The 15,215-nt window shown below is 36.7% G+C and overlaps 1 protein-coding gene across 1 annotated transcript in view; it reads left to right on the top strand.

Annotated features, from left to right (window-relative positions):
* The window catches only part of usta (uronyl 2-sulfotransferase a), a 62,254-nt gene that overhangs the window by 26,713 nt on the left and 20,326 nt on the right, over nucleotides 1-15,215 (top strand). The window lies entirely within an intron of this gene.

Below are 15,215 nucleotides of genomic sequence, written 5' to 3'. Positions count from 1 at the left end.
ATGCATGATATCTAATGATATTCGTATAAATTAGCATGGGTCTCTTAAATATATTTATATTTTTTAAATGTGAAAAAGTATAAAAGTTTTAAAATTATGAGAGTTAGAGTATCAGCAGGTACCTTCTTGAGCCACGGCACAACATTCAGGTAAAATAGGCCAATATATAAAAAGAGAACAACACGGGTAATTTCAGCTCAAATCAGTTTATTTTTAACAGTAAATTGACACTATTGTCTTTAGTGTGCCATAGCAACACCATAAATGTATTTCATTAAATAGAATGTTGAATGAATGAATATTTAATTAAACAATGCAATTAAAAATGAACTGATCATGTTGTATAGGTGTGTGTTTCTGTGCATTGGTGTCTTTTGTGTGCATGTATGTGTGTATGCTTGTATTTTTTTAAAGACTGGTAAGATTTTGTATGGATACATATCTACAGTAGGCCTATAAACCTATTTTCATTTCTGTGTAAAAGTGTGTGTGTATATGCAGCCCATTTTACTGACATCTTCCTTTCTTTCCCTTTCTCTTCTCGTCTCTCTGTTTCCTTTATTTGCTTGTCCTCCTACCATACTGTCTGCAGTTCAATTTTTTTAAAAGACTGTTAAGATTTTGTATGGATACATATCTAGGCCTATAAACCTATTTTCACCCTCAATTTCTGTCTAAAAGTGTGTGTGTGTGTGTGTATGCAGCCCATTTAGCTTAACCAGCCATTTCTACCTAAAATGACCTTTTTCACAAAAATCAAAGTTTCGTTTATAAATTAAACTTTTTTTATTTGAAAGAGCATGTCAAAACATTGTTCATAAACCTTTGCTTTGTTGGTAAGCTTACTTATAATACCCTTATTAGTGATTAATTTTCTGTCAGGCTGAATTACCTTACAATTTCTCTGACAAGCTTCATGTAACACTCTGCCCTGCCCGCCTTAAAAAACTTAGACCAATAAAAATTATTGTTACATGTCAACAAGTGTTGAAGCAACAATGCAAGATCAGTTATTGTGATTTTCTGTAAAAATTGAAAGAGATATGATGCTACAACCTTATTTGGCCCATTTTACCTGATAGCCCATTTTAGCTGACTTCACCCTACAGCTGATCTAATGACAGACAAACACAGATCTCTGTCATTTGCTGGTCAAAAACCTTGTTAACTCCATTTGAGCTTGATTTTCATATAATGTTAAGTGCGTGTGTGTGTGTGTGTGTGCGCGTGTGTATGTATGTATATACAGTGTGTGTGTGTGTGTGTGTATGTGTGTGTGTGTGTGTATATATATATATATATATATATATATATATATATAGAGAGAGAGAGAGTGTGTGTGTTAAAAATCCTATGATAACTTGTATTTGGTGACAAGCACTCGATTGTCAATGGTGTGATTTATTGACGTTCTTGCTACATCATAAGCACTGTATGATACTGCAGAATTAAAATTTTTGGGTCAACAATTCCTTTGAACTGCCTTAAAGGAAGTTCTGCATTTCCCAGCTGTGCTAGATGTCATAATGATACAATAGGAAGTGCATACAGTAAGCAGTTTTTTGTTACCATCATCGATTTATCAACTTTAAAATGATTTGTAAGAAAAAGTAAGTAGTGATGCTTTAGTTCTAATAACTGCAGAGTGATGAATGAAAAGTCTTAATGTAGTGTTCATACTTCAGCATTAGTGTCCTGAAACTTGACAGAATTCTATTGCTTTCTGTTCCACTTATATTAATAATGAAATTTAATTTCTTTCAGTGAGCTGAGTTTTTATACTTGTCATCTAATGAGAGAGACTGTGGTAAAAGCACTGTAAATTGTTTTTGTGTCTCTCCTAACAAATTTAGTTTGGAATTAAACTCACTAGAAATAAAATGTAACATGGCATTGCATGATGTTATAGTTAAGCTAAAAGTTGTGGCATAATAAATGTCATTGCATTATAGACCTCTGTTTTTAGCGAACCAGTGGTGTAGTTTCTTAATTTCTTTTCCTTATTGCCTCTAATTAACCGTTTCCTCATTTTACTCTTTGGCATTCCTAGAAACAGCTTTCCACAAGCACAGTATATGTGCCTTCAGTCATTTTTTGCTCTATTTAAGGTTTGGCTGTTTTTTTTTTTGTTTTTTTTTCCTAGAGAGAGATGTCAGTTATTGCCACATAAAACAGCCCTGTAGCTCATCTGGAACATCTGGAGCTGAGCGAAGCATATTTAATTTTCAATGAAGGACATTCTTGCAGATCCTTTTAGAATTTGCCTCATGGAATTGGGAAGCGTAGTATATCTCCAGCTACAATACAGAGACAAAATGCAAGGTACAATTGTTTGTTTGTGTCTTATATACACAGTATTGTATTACTATATAACAAGATGGCAGATAATCTGAGTGTCACAGTTGTTGTAAGCAGCACTTGCACTCAGATGGTTTGAGGAAGTCCCTGATAACACTGGATATCTTTTGTAATGATGCAATTGTCCCTGGAAGCTCAAGAAGAGGAAGTTGTATTTTTTTTAATATCATGGTTTCCAGAAGCATAGCCATCATTGTAGATGTGTCATCACTTCCAAGCTTTAGGATTTTTTTTTTTTGTTTTCCAAATGTTACTTTTGGCTTCTATATCAGGCTCATAAAACAGACTTATAATATAGACTTGATAGAATATATGGATACCACAGGGAGACTTTTAAGTTTCCTGCTAATACTTTTTTCCCAGAAAGACTCCAACAATCTCAGAAGTTTCTCCTCTAGAGTTTCAGAAGAGATCTGAACAGTTTCTCAAACCTATATTCAGATTTGCAAAGAAACCAAATACTGTTAACAAAATTACGATATTTCAAAAAGGGCTTAAGTATTTCTTCCAAAACCAAATTTTCTGAGCTCTGCTATCTGGATACTTTTTAAAGCTCTGTATTCTTTCTATATGTCAGCAATTTCAAAATTGTGTCGAATCTATTATTTTATCTGTCGTTTATGAGAAACATCTGAGAGCAAGTTTATACTTAAATAAAACCGATACTTAATCACAACTTTATGTATGTACCCACTTTTTTGAACTGCACGTGTTATTAAGCTTCATGACTTATTTCATAAAATAATAGTTTTATATGGAGTTTTATAACTGCAATATTTTAATGTTTAATAACAACAACATTTATTAAAGTTCAAGTTCTTCACATATTTAACTTGATTGTACTATTTAAATTACTCAGTTACTGTGTATACCCTTGCAGTTGAGTGCTTGGCCAAGAGGGAGTAATGGGAAAACGTTTAGCAGGAAGTACATCCAATTTTTACATTTCCTGTTCTCATCCACACATTTAAGATGGATTTGGTTTGTTTAGTTTAGAGCTCACACTCTTAGTTTAGAGGATTTAAGTAAATACTTGTCTTAATCATTTCTAATATATACAGTATCTGAGGGTCTGGTTGCCCTCCACTATGGAAAATTGCATTAGTTGTTGCCCTCATCATATTCACTCATTCTAAGATATTTGCTATTGCAGAGTGAGCAAGAAAACATACACATGTGCAGCCTATGTTATTTAGAGCTGGAGGGAGTGATGTGTGTGTGGCTGTCTGTGTGAAAGTGTGTGTCTATATGAGAGGGAGACAGTGAGAGAGAAAACATACTCAAGAGCGGGTGACTTCCTCACATGCATTTCCTGTTTACTCCTGTTGGCCTGTATCTGCGGCTTTCAATCAAACCCCGTCTGTTTTTTAGGCCACTCTACAGTGCAGTGACACTGGGTTTGGTTATGTACGAGTGCATTTTCTGCAGCACAACTCATAGTTTTGTTAAATGTTATTTACGTACTAGAGAGGTTTAAACACACAAGTCAAAGCCAAGCCATATTGCACCATGTAATTATGCGTAAACGTTTGTTTTATGATGTTTATATACTGTACACACATTAACCAGTATATTTCGGTGAAGGGTGCATAGGTTTATACTTCTGCTAGGATAGCATCATTTCTTAAATGAACCGTTGACTCTCTGCTTTGGGTCTTGAAGGCACTGTAAACTATTTTTTAAAGGATGCACCAATATTAAAAATCTGTCGGATATAAATAAGCTTATAATTAGATTCATTTTATGGTTGATAACCACACTGCAAAAAATGATTTTAATTTTTATTAATTAATGGTAAAAATGCTAATGTAAAAAACTGTTAATTGTAAGTTTCTCAGTTTTTTCTTATCAGTTATGTACTGTATATTAATTTTGTTACATTACATCTCATGTTGTTAAATTAAAGATGCCGTAAAATGGAAAACTGTATTTACCTTGGCATAGTAACATAACAGTTCTGTACATGGAAATGACATACCGTGAGCCTCAAACACCATTGTTTCCTCCTTCTTATGTAAATCTCGTGAATAAAAAAGACCACTGAAAAACAGGCGAATCAGAACATAACACCGACTGTGACGTAACAGTCGGGATAACTAATAGTTACGCCCCCAACAGGTATTCTGCAGGTATTGTGAAGAAACAAGCGAGGACATTGACAACAGTGAAAATGGCAGATCATGGAAATAAATGTTATGCTCCAGGCTGTGCAGGGGATGTGAAGTGCAGGGATGGGTTGGTGTCTGTATTCAGAAAGGCACGGAAAGCAAATAACGCGTTCTAATAAAATAACGCAAGCTACTAAAGGGACATGGTTAGCTCCTTGTTAGCGGTAGCCTGTTACATTACAGTACATAAGATTTCACTTACCACATAAACAGAATAAGGAGAGATGCCTGAGGATGTTGGCGAATGATTTACAGATCCTGAGCACCACTGACAAGCATCGGATCTTGTAAAATGTGTGGTAAGTACTGCCGCTCCATAGTATAAACAGAGTTTGTGCGATTGTGAATCTCTAAAGTGAGAGTGAAACTATAAGCCATCATGTATTTGAAAGCAGTTTCAATGCCCAGCATATAATAGCGGCTCCCTGATGCCCACATTTTATTTACAGTATAATTACCCGATGATATAACTGCGCAAGAAAGTATTGAAATATATTTTCCTTGTGTTTTCTTCCTGTAAGCTACTGAAATGATCCGCACTGTGAAACAGCCAATCAAAGCAGAGCTCAACATTATTATTCATGACCCTTCCAATAAGCCAATAACAGACCGTTTCATTCTAGGGGGAAATCCTAGGGTTGTAAATGAACATGTAAAACTGTTTCTGGAGATTTTTTGCCCTTTCCTAAGCCACATACCTTCAATGTGGATGAGGAGTCTCTATTTCACCATTATATATCAAAAATATGCAGTTTATATGCAATATTATTTTTTTTGCTCTAAATTTAATATATCTAAAAACCTTAATCATTGTTAATATATTTTTTACAGTTTCGTTCTGCAACCAAACATTGTAATGCAAACACAAGCTCACCAGCTGCAGTAACGCATACTGAGCTGTCATTTTAAGAGCTGAACATGGTATTTATAAGCACAAATTGCTTTTTCAGAAGTATTTGCAAAAAATGTCAAAGAGATCAGGGACTTCAACTAAACCCTGTGTAACATCATATCACATCCTGTGCACAATACGTTACAGAGGACAACCGTAATTCAAAATGTAGGCAACAATTCATATGTGCTAAATATATGTATCCCATGGTACACCTCACATCCTCTGAACCGCAACTGGCCATATTGTAAAAGGATTTGAATCATTTACAGTCTGTCCACAGGCCATTACAGCTACAGGGTAGAACATTCCCTATAGTAGCAAAACCCATGTTTAACACTATTTCGATCTGCTCCATAGACAACAAACACAAAATTTTCCCCATAAACCGATACAGATGTTTCATATGTAGCAGTAGCTCAATAAATGTTGCCGTTAAACATCTCATAATTATGCATAGGGCTGCACGATATATATCACATGCGATTGTCATGCGCATCTCGTCAGTATAAAGCCGGTTCTGTGATTAGTAATGAAGCTCCATCACCTGTTTTTAAATGGAGCGGCATTTAATACACAGAGCCGTAGTTCGCTGACAAGCTACATAATATCACGTTCAATATCGCAGGCGATTCATCTGCGATTCTGAGCGATTTCTTCCATTTGAAAACAGGTGATGGAGATTTATTACTAATCACAGAACCGGCTTTACTGACCAGATGTGCATGACAGTCGCATGCAATATATCGTGCAACCCTAATTATGCATTATGTTAATGACAACAGGACATAATTAAGATAAAGAAAATTCATTTTTCAGAGCTCAGAGTTAAAGCACTTACTAAGGGAGATTTTGGGCTAGTCAAGTCACCTTTATTTATATAGCGCTTTTAACAATACAGATTGTGTCAAAGCAACTTTCCAATATCAAAATAGGAAAATAGTGTGTCAATAATGTAAAATGACAAGATTAAACACTCAATTTTCAGTTAAAGGCATTTCATTATTGAATTCAATGATGTCATCGTCCAGCTCAGTTCAGTTTAAATTGTATCTGTGCAATCAATTTGACGATATCTGATGTTATGGGAAGCGTTCCTGGTTCTGGCTGACATAATTAATGCAGCCTAACGGCCTTTAAAGGATTTGAATATTAGAAGCGTATTAGTGTGTGATGTGTACGTCAGGTTAAAGAGATGGGTCTTTAATTTAGATTTAAACTATCAGAGTGTGTCTGCCTCCCGAACAGTGTTAGGTAGATTGTTCCAGAGTTTGGGCGCTAAATAGGAAAAGGATCTGCCGCCCGCAGTTGATTTTGATATTCTAGGTATTATCAAATTGCCAGAGATTTGAGAACACAGTGGACATGGAGGACTATAATGCGATAAGAGCTCACTCAAGTACTGAGGTGCTAAACCATTCAGGGCTTTATAAGTAATTAACAAGATTTTAAAATCTATACGATGTTTAACAGGGAGCCAGTGCAGTGTTGACAGAACCGGGCTAATGTGGTCATACTTCCTGGTTCTAGTAAGAACTCTAGCTGCTGCATTTTGGACCATCTGGAGTTTGTTTATTAAGTGTGCAGAACAACCACCCAATAAAGCATTACAATAATCTAACCTTGAGGTCATAAATGCATGAATTAACATTTCTGCATTTGACTTTGAGAGCATAGGTCTCAATTTAGATATATTTTTAAGATAGCACACCTAGGTTCCTAACTGATGACGAAGAATTTACAGAGCAGTCATTAAGTGTTAGAGAGTGTTCTAAGTTATTACATGTGGGGGTTTTAGGTCCGATAATTAACACCTCTGATTTTTCAGAATTTAGCAGTTAGAAATGACTCGTCATAGATTTTTTTTTTTTTTTTTTAATATCGACTATGCATTCCGTTTCTCAATTTGGTGTGTTTCGCCGGGCTGCGAAGAAATATAGAGCTGAGTGCCATCAGCATAACAGTGAAACAGCATAACCGTGTTTCCTGATGATATTTCCTAAGGGTAACATGTAAAGCGTGAAAAGTAACGGCCCTAGTACTGAGCCTTGAGGTACTCCATACTGCACTTGTGATCGATATCATACCTCTTCATTCACTGCTACAAATTAATGGCGGTCAGATAAGTACCATGCTAATGCACTTCCACTAATGCCAACAAAGTTTTCTAGTCTATTCAAAAGAATGTTGTGGTCGATAGTGTCGAACACAGCGCTAAGATCCAGTAGCACTAATAGTGATATACAACCACGATCAGATGATAAGAGCAGGTCATTTGTAACTCTAATGAAAGCGGTCTCAGTACTATGAAACGGTCTAAATCCTGACTGGAAATCCTCACAGATGCCATTTTTCTCTAAGGAATATAATTGTGAGGATACTACCTTTTCTAGTATCTTTGACAGAAAAGGGAGATTCGAGATCGGTCTGTAATTAACTAGATCTTTGGGGTCAAGTTGTGTTTTTTTTTTTAATGAGAGACTTAATAACAGCCCATTTGAAGGTTTTGGGGACATATCCTAATGACAATGACGAATTAATAATAGCCAAAAGAGGATCTATGACTTCTGGAAGCACCTCTTTTAGTAGTTTAGATGGAATAGGGTCTAACATACATGTTGTTGGTTTAGATGATTTAACAAGTTTATAACAATTCTTCCTCTCCTACAGTAGAGAATGAGTGGAATTGTTCCTCAGGGGATCTATAGTGAACTATCTGATGCGATACTGTAGCTGATGGCTCCATGGTTACAATTTTACAGAGTGACAGAGATTTTTACGTGACAGAGATTCAGATCACCACCACATGTGTCCTGGCTTCATGAGCGAAGACTCATTCGTCATGACAATGAGGCAGAGCTGCGGTGTCCCTCTCTCTCCGTCTTCAGGATCTTGAAACTCCAAGCTAGACTTGGAACTGCATCATGTGTTGAGTACCAGGAAATTGAGATTGAAGCCATTGCTGCTGTCTTATGAATCCCAGTACCATTACATTTTCCAAGTAATCAGAGGTTATTTTGCAAGTAAAGCCATCCAAACTCAATGTCGGGTTTAATACTAGGCTGAAAATATGCATTACACAAAGTACAAACAACTACCCCAGTTGACCTGCAGGATCACATCACAATTTCTAGTGCTGACAGGTTTACTTGATGTATGAATGGCCTTTTCGTGTTTTTGTCAGGACTCCAGTGAGTTTTTTTAATCTGCTGATGGCTCTGTTTGATATACACAGATTCCAGCACATGAATGGCCAATTCCATATGAGTCTGCCATGCCTCCCAGCACTGTGGGAAACAGTGAAGGGTAAACTAGGGATGTGCACCTGAACACGAATGGGTGTATTTCTGAAGAGATGTTTATAGAAGATGTTCTTGCATCTTAAGAAATAATTTAGCTTACTATTAGACGACTAGTTCACTATTGTGACCAAATGTTACAAATTAAGTTGTGGCTACATTGGCTATAGGGAGATGTATTTAAAGACACATTTAATGGCATAAATGCCACACCCTCCCTTTTACAGTCAGTATACTTGCTGAAATGAAAATACCTCAGAGTTAAGAAGCCAACTGGGTTTCTGTGTGTGTCTTGTTGTTGCTTAGGAAAGTAAAGACCCTCCAGCTTCTTCTGCCATCATGTGTTATGTTTTCGCCTGGCTACTGATGCTCTCTTAACCTTGTGGTTTATGGATATCACGAGCTTGTTTTATACATATGTCCGGCTGTACAATGCACTGAAGACCGGAGCAACCCTGGTAAAAGTGACTGTGAGTCTATGGGGATGGATCCATTTCATTCACAGTTGAGGAAACTTACAACTGTTGGCACTCGGTATACTCCAGTGCTTACTCAAATCCCATGGTCATTTCCTTTGGGTTTTACTTAGTAAGCCACGTGCATGTGCATAAGTGCACTAGCATGTGTGTCGGCCATTTGTGTTAATGTCATTGGGGCTCTTGTCAGAGTGTATTAAGGTTTCATACACTCTGGTTTTTGGTAGTAACCTTGAGTTGCACCTGTGCTTATGAAATGCTGTCTTACTTGATTAAATGATTTATTTTATTTTTGTTTTCTGCCAATATGTTAGTTGTAGATGTATGTGCATTAGAGGTCAAAGGTCAAATTTGAGTAGGCCATTTCTAACAGGCTCTTCCTGTTTATCCCAGGTGCTGCTCAGATGCACTTGGCCAACCCCAGAAAAGAGTTCTGTGTGGGCGCCAATGATGAGAAAAACATATGACAGTGTTTGGATTCGATGACTTGCTACAAATGTTGCTATTTTGCAAAGTCATAAAAACCAAAAACGTCTGCTTTAGAGGAAATCTGCAGAAAAACTCTGAATGGGATCTCCCTTCGGATAGTTTATTTAGCATATTTCCTGTCATTAGGAGCAGACGAAAGAGTTTCAAGCTACAATTCAATGCTGTATTCACAGGGGTCCGCCACAGTTTTTCTTTTGAATGGCACCTTTGGGGATGACTGTGAAGAGGAAGTCCGATTTAAAACTTCAGTTGATTTCAGGAGCGACACAAGCAAAAGCGTAGGTTTGTCACAATACAGAATTTAGTACAGTTTTACGTTTGCAGTTTCATTTCATGCATTTAGCATTTCTGTTTCATCAGTTCATACATTCGCATTGCCAGGGAATGTATGAATCGATGATCTGTCATTTAAGATTTTAGCTACTTGCAAATACAATATGTCCAGCATTAGTGGATAAAAGTCATAAAATCCAGAGTTTTTGATATTCCTGGATTGCACTTAAGCAAATCCTAAAGTCCCTGATTAGTGGTCTAGTTGTAAATGGTTTCATGTGGCTTCTTTTGTAGGCAAGCATGGGAAAGAGGACAGGTCAGTTTATGTGGCCATAGCGCTGCACATGTCCTGTAAGGCAAGGCCAGGGCCAGAGCAGGTGAGCAGAGGTATGTACAGTGTATATAGCCAGTTCACAGGAAATAACGCACATGAAAACCAGATGCTCCTGAATTGTTCCTGACCCTTTCTGTTACCCTCACTGGATGAATTTTTCTTATGTTGTACATATGGCTTTTGTCAATATGTTTGGGTTTTGTGTTTTCCGTTAAAGCAAACAGAGTAAATTTAACATCATGAGCTTGAATAAGATCTTACTCTTTGTTATACAACATTTCCTTTTGAACTAGTTCTGATTCTGATTAGCGGTGGTTTAGATCTAGAAAATGTTTGTGACTTTGTTTTACCTCCTCTTATATGAGATGCAGTTGTTTGACATTTATCATGACCATTGGTTACAGAAAAGACGCATGCATATTATAAATGATTCAAATCATGTTTATTTTATTTTCAATGGTCATTATTTTAAAATTTCCACTTACATTCACATTTAACTTATTATATACCACTAGAGTTTCCACTTAGACTAAATTTATTAATTGATATATAACTGGAAACTTGCAGGAATTTTTAATATTATATATTATATTATATATTATATATCAATACAAAATGAATGCTTTTTATTTTATTTTAATGTATTTTAAAATGTAATAAATGTATTTTTTCAGCAGCCATTACTCCAGTTTTCAGTGTCACGTGGTCCTTCAGAAATCATTCTAATATGCAAATTTGGTGCTTAAGAAAAAATCTTGATATTATTAATGTTAAAATCAGTTGTGCTACTTATTAAAGGTGACCGTATAAAATGACAGCAAAGACATTCACATTGTTACAACAGATTTCTGTTAACTTTATACAGTATGTTTAAAAAATGCTGAACAGCTGCTCAAATGCCTAATCAGCGTGACAAGTGCAATGAACTGCAAAGATCTCCTGGTTAGTGTGTGGGGAGCACTGAACACTATTATATGATGTTATGTGTGGCATAAATGTGGTGTACTTTTAAATCAAAGCCTCACAAATGAATCATAAGAGGTCGAATCAGTCATGCCCATGCTAACATTAGATGCAAGCCACCTTATAAATCCTGACACAGCTTTCTAGACTCCTTCAAGGACTTAGACCTCACTGATGGTTCCTAAAACAACAAAACATAGCAATTATATATAAAAAAGGAAAGCAGATGTCCATCATGTCTACCACATTTGGCAGGTAGTAACAGGGTCAGACCTATAGAATAACATTCCTGGGTGGAGACTCGTAAACCCCCCACTGTCATTAGACTGATGGGCCTAATGTCGGGCCACTCCTACATGCTAAATCAAAGGGTTGAGTGAAGTCCGACCACATATGGCTAGAAGCACTCGTGTCGCCACACAGAATGAGAAACATGCACGCTGCTTTATGCCGTGGGGGGGAGTGGAATATGATGGTGTCTGAAATAAAATAAATAATAAGTCTCTGATGTTATTTAAACAGGGTGTGTTTAACCAGACTGATGTCATTATTTCAGGACCCTCCAACCCTCAGCCATATGTTCTTGTCTCAGTGGTGTTAGTGCTGCCTACACACCAGCAGAAGTGTGAGAGTACATAAGTGTGCTGTCAGCCTGTCTGTCACACACTCACTAAAGCACTTACTTCATTGAGTACGGTGCAGGTGTAACCGTGTAAGACAATGAGATCAATTGAGACTTTTATAAGGACGTGTTCTGGCAGTTATGGACTGAAGCAAGTAAACCACTCACCCGGAGCTAATTTGGGATGGAAACAGTTAAATTCTGTTAATAATCAAATCACTATGATGACTATTGTTTATATTAAGTAGCTATTTTTAATGACCTACATTTTTCAAGCTTGTTAAAGCTCGCATACATCAGCTGTATTAAAATTTTGATGAGTTCAAGAGTGATTTAAGTAACTTTTTATTGAAAAACTAAAATTTGTGTAACGTTGAAATGAAAGTACTTTAAATTCCATTTAATTGCAAGCAAAAAGTATAGGAAATTCTGATTATAATGGCGTCTAACTTAAAGACGACCCAAAATAAACTAAATACAGCAATACAATTTTGCTGTCGCTTACAGACTGCAGGTGTGTTTTGTATTATCTTTTGCATTTATTATTTATTAATTTTAATGCAGGTATGTTGTGAGAGAGGTTGTGTAGGTATTACTTTGTGAATTACGAAATACTATTATCGCGCCTTTTCAGTGTTTTCATATGAACGTCAGAGTACTTTATACAATCAAATTTTAGTATTTTTTTGCCCAATTTCCATACAGTTGTGAGGGCAATCCATTAGTATGACAATATGATTGTGAAATTTTGTTGCATGCACATCTGAGTGAAGAAAATATATATTACGTCTATTTTATGGAAGATACATTTATCTCATTGAGGGCCATCAATCGACAACAGGTTCACACTGACATTGTTTGCATTGGATGGTTGGCTTGCTTGTTCCCTAAAATCAGATCAAATCAGCTTTTGAGTTCACAAGAATGTTGAGCCAGAGCCAGATGTTTTTTGCTTTAATCTTCATGTTCAGCATGTCCTTCAGTGCTCAAACGTCTCAAGAATGTTCTACCTGTGGTCACAGATTATTAAAGGATGTGATCTGAAAATGAGACTGGATGAAAATAGCCAGCGGCTTTTGTGTTTCACAGTACCTCACAACAGAGACGTCGACCCTGTGCGGCTTCCTGCTTTCGTCTCTGGAGTATTTCTGGCTCTCCTCATCTCTAAACCATACTTTACAGAGCCACCAATTTCATAACTCAAATTAAACATTACATGCTGAAAGCATTTGCTTATGGCATTCCGACACAAACAACAGCATTCCTAAGCCAAGCCAGATGTGTAGAGAAAATTCCATTTCAGAGAATGTTTTGCTTTATGAAAGCCAAAAAAGGCTACTTTTACGTGAAACGATTGATTTTATTTTCAAATGTTCCTGCTGGGGACTATGCCAAGTTAGTGGCTTTTTCCATCAGTGTCATTATGACTTTTAGTGTCTTAATTATAGGTTATTAATGATCCTCTCATAACCAAAGCAAACTTTGAATCGGCTATAACACAACCCATGAATAAAGTTGACAGAAATGCACTGCTGTTTGAGTTCTTTCCAGCCTTCGCCCACTCTCTGTTTCATGCAACTGGCCTGCTCTAATCATTGCAGAAGTCCTCTGTTTACATTTTTGCATTTCTACTGTTTTAGTCTCCAATTATTTCCAAGCCTGGCGACCTGAATGACTCTCCTGGAGTCTGGGAATCTGACCCCAGAGGACTACAGCCGGGACGGGTAGTTAGTGGAGGTGCTAATTGGCTCTGAGGGGTTATGAAGGTCCCGTATCAGATGAAGTGAGATGCAGACCAAAGCCCAGACAGAGGGTGCCGTTGTGGGGGGTTAGCAGGGCAGTGGGGCTTTCTGTGGATAATTGAGCAAGCCCCCCACAAACTGTGTAATCCTGACGGTCCTGACAAGTACATTTTAGGACAAGGTCATACTGAGGCCTAAATGGGAAATTTTAACAGCAGTATAGGATGGACTTCAGTTGAACATTGAAATGCTGAAAATGTAACACTTTTGTTTTTATATTTTGTTACTGTCAACTAATCCTTAACTTAATCCGGAAAATGGTACAAGATTGTAAACTCACCACATTTTTTTATTTTCTTTTGGTTTCAGATGTTTTGTTTCAAACCATTTGAAAGGAACTTACCATAAAAACTCTTTAAAAATGCACTGACTGGATGAGCGGACTGAATCAACTTTGTGTGTCACTCAGCAGCATGCGAGTCCACATGAGAATAGTGTACATAGTGTGCATGTTTAAGAAGACATATGGCCCCGTTAACAAGATCTCAGTGCTGACAGCAGCCACTAAAACAGGAACATGAGGTCTTATGAATGGATTACAGAGAAACTGAGATAATTGATATGAGAATTATTTAGATCCCCTTGACCTCGATTTGGGGTCAAAGTTTAGGTATCAAACAATAAAGACATTTTGTCATGTTGCAAACTTTCTAATTCAAATAAATGTTTTTTTTTTTTTTGATCTAATCAAAGAATCCTGAAAAAAATTAAAATAAATCATGGTTTCTACAAAAATATTGAGCAGCTCAGCTGTTTTTAACATTGATAATACAAAGAAGTGTTACTTGAGCACCAAGTCAACATATTACAATGATTTCTGAAGGATCATGTGACAGTAATGGCTGCTGAAAATTACATTAAAAATTATTTTAGATAATAATATTTCACAATGTTTTTACTGTAGACTTCTTTCAAAAACGTTTAAGAAACTTACCGACCCCAAACTTTGAATGGTAGTTTATATAATTTAGTAAACACAAGAATTATGCTCTAGGAGAGCATTTTTACTTGTACATGCAAATAGTGTGGCATATATTGAAAGATGTTACATTGCGGACACCATCAGTCTGGAACTCTATGTTGTACAGTAGTTCGTGCTCTGCATGTCACCTTCCGTTCGGTTGTGATTTATCTGTGCCGAAACTATTCACGATTTATGACTTCTTGCTCAGAGGATGAGAACGCATCGATCTTTGTCCATGAATATCTCATTCTTTTACTCACCCTCATACCGAGAAAGTTGAAGATAGGCTGAGAAGTATAGCAGCTCTGTGTTGCTGGGTAAGTTATTTATTCAGCAGACAGACACAGCCAGTGCACAACAGATAGCATTAAAGGAGCAGTGCACCTTAATGTGCAAATGAAAATACCGTCATAATTTACTCACCCTCATATCATTCCACGACTGCCTTTTTTTGCATGAAACGCGAAAGGAAATGTGTAGCTTTCGGAGTTGTTCTATTCAACAATAAAAGGGAATGGGGACCAGCTCCAAAAAGGCATAAATGCACCATAAAAGCCAAGTCCATGTGACTTATG

This window comes from Onychostoma macrolepis, chromosome 20 (genome assembly GCF_012432095.1).
Source record: "Onychostoma macrolepis isolate SWU-2019 chromosome 20, ASM1243209v1, whole genome shotgun sequence".
Lineage (NCBI taxonomy): Eukaryota > Metazoa > Chordata > Actinopteri > Cypriniformes > Cyprinidae > Onychostoma > Onychostoma macrolepis.
This window is presented reverse-complemented; position numbering and strand designations above follow the sequence as displayed.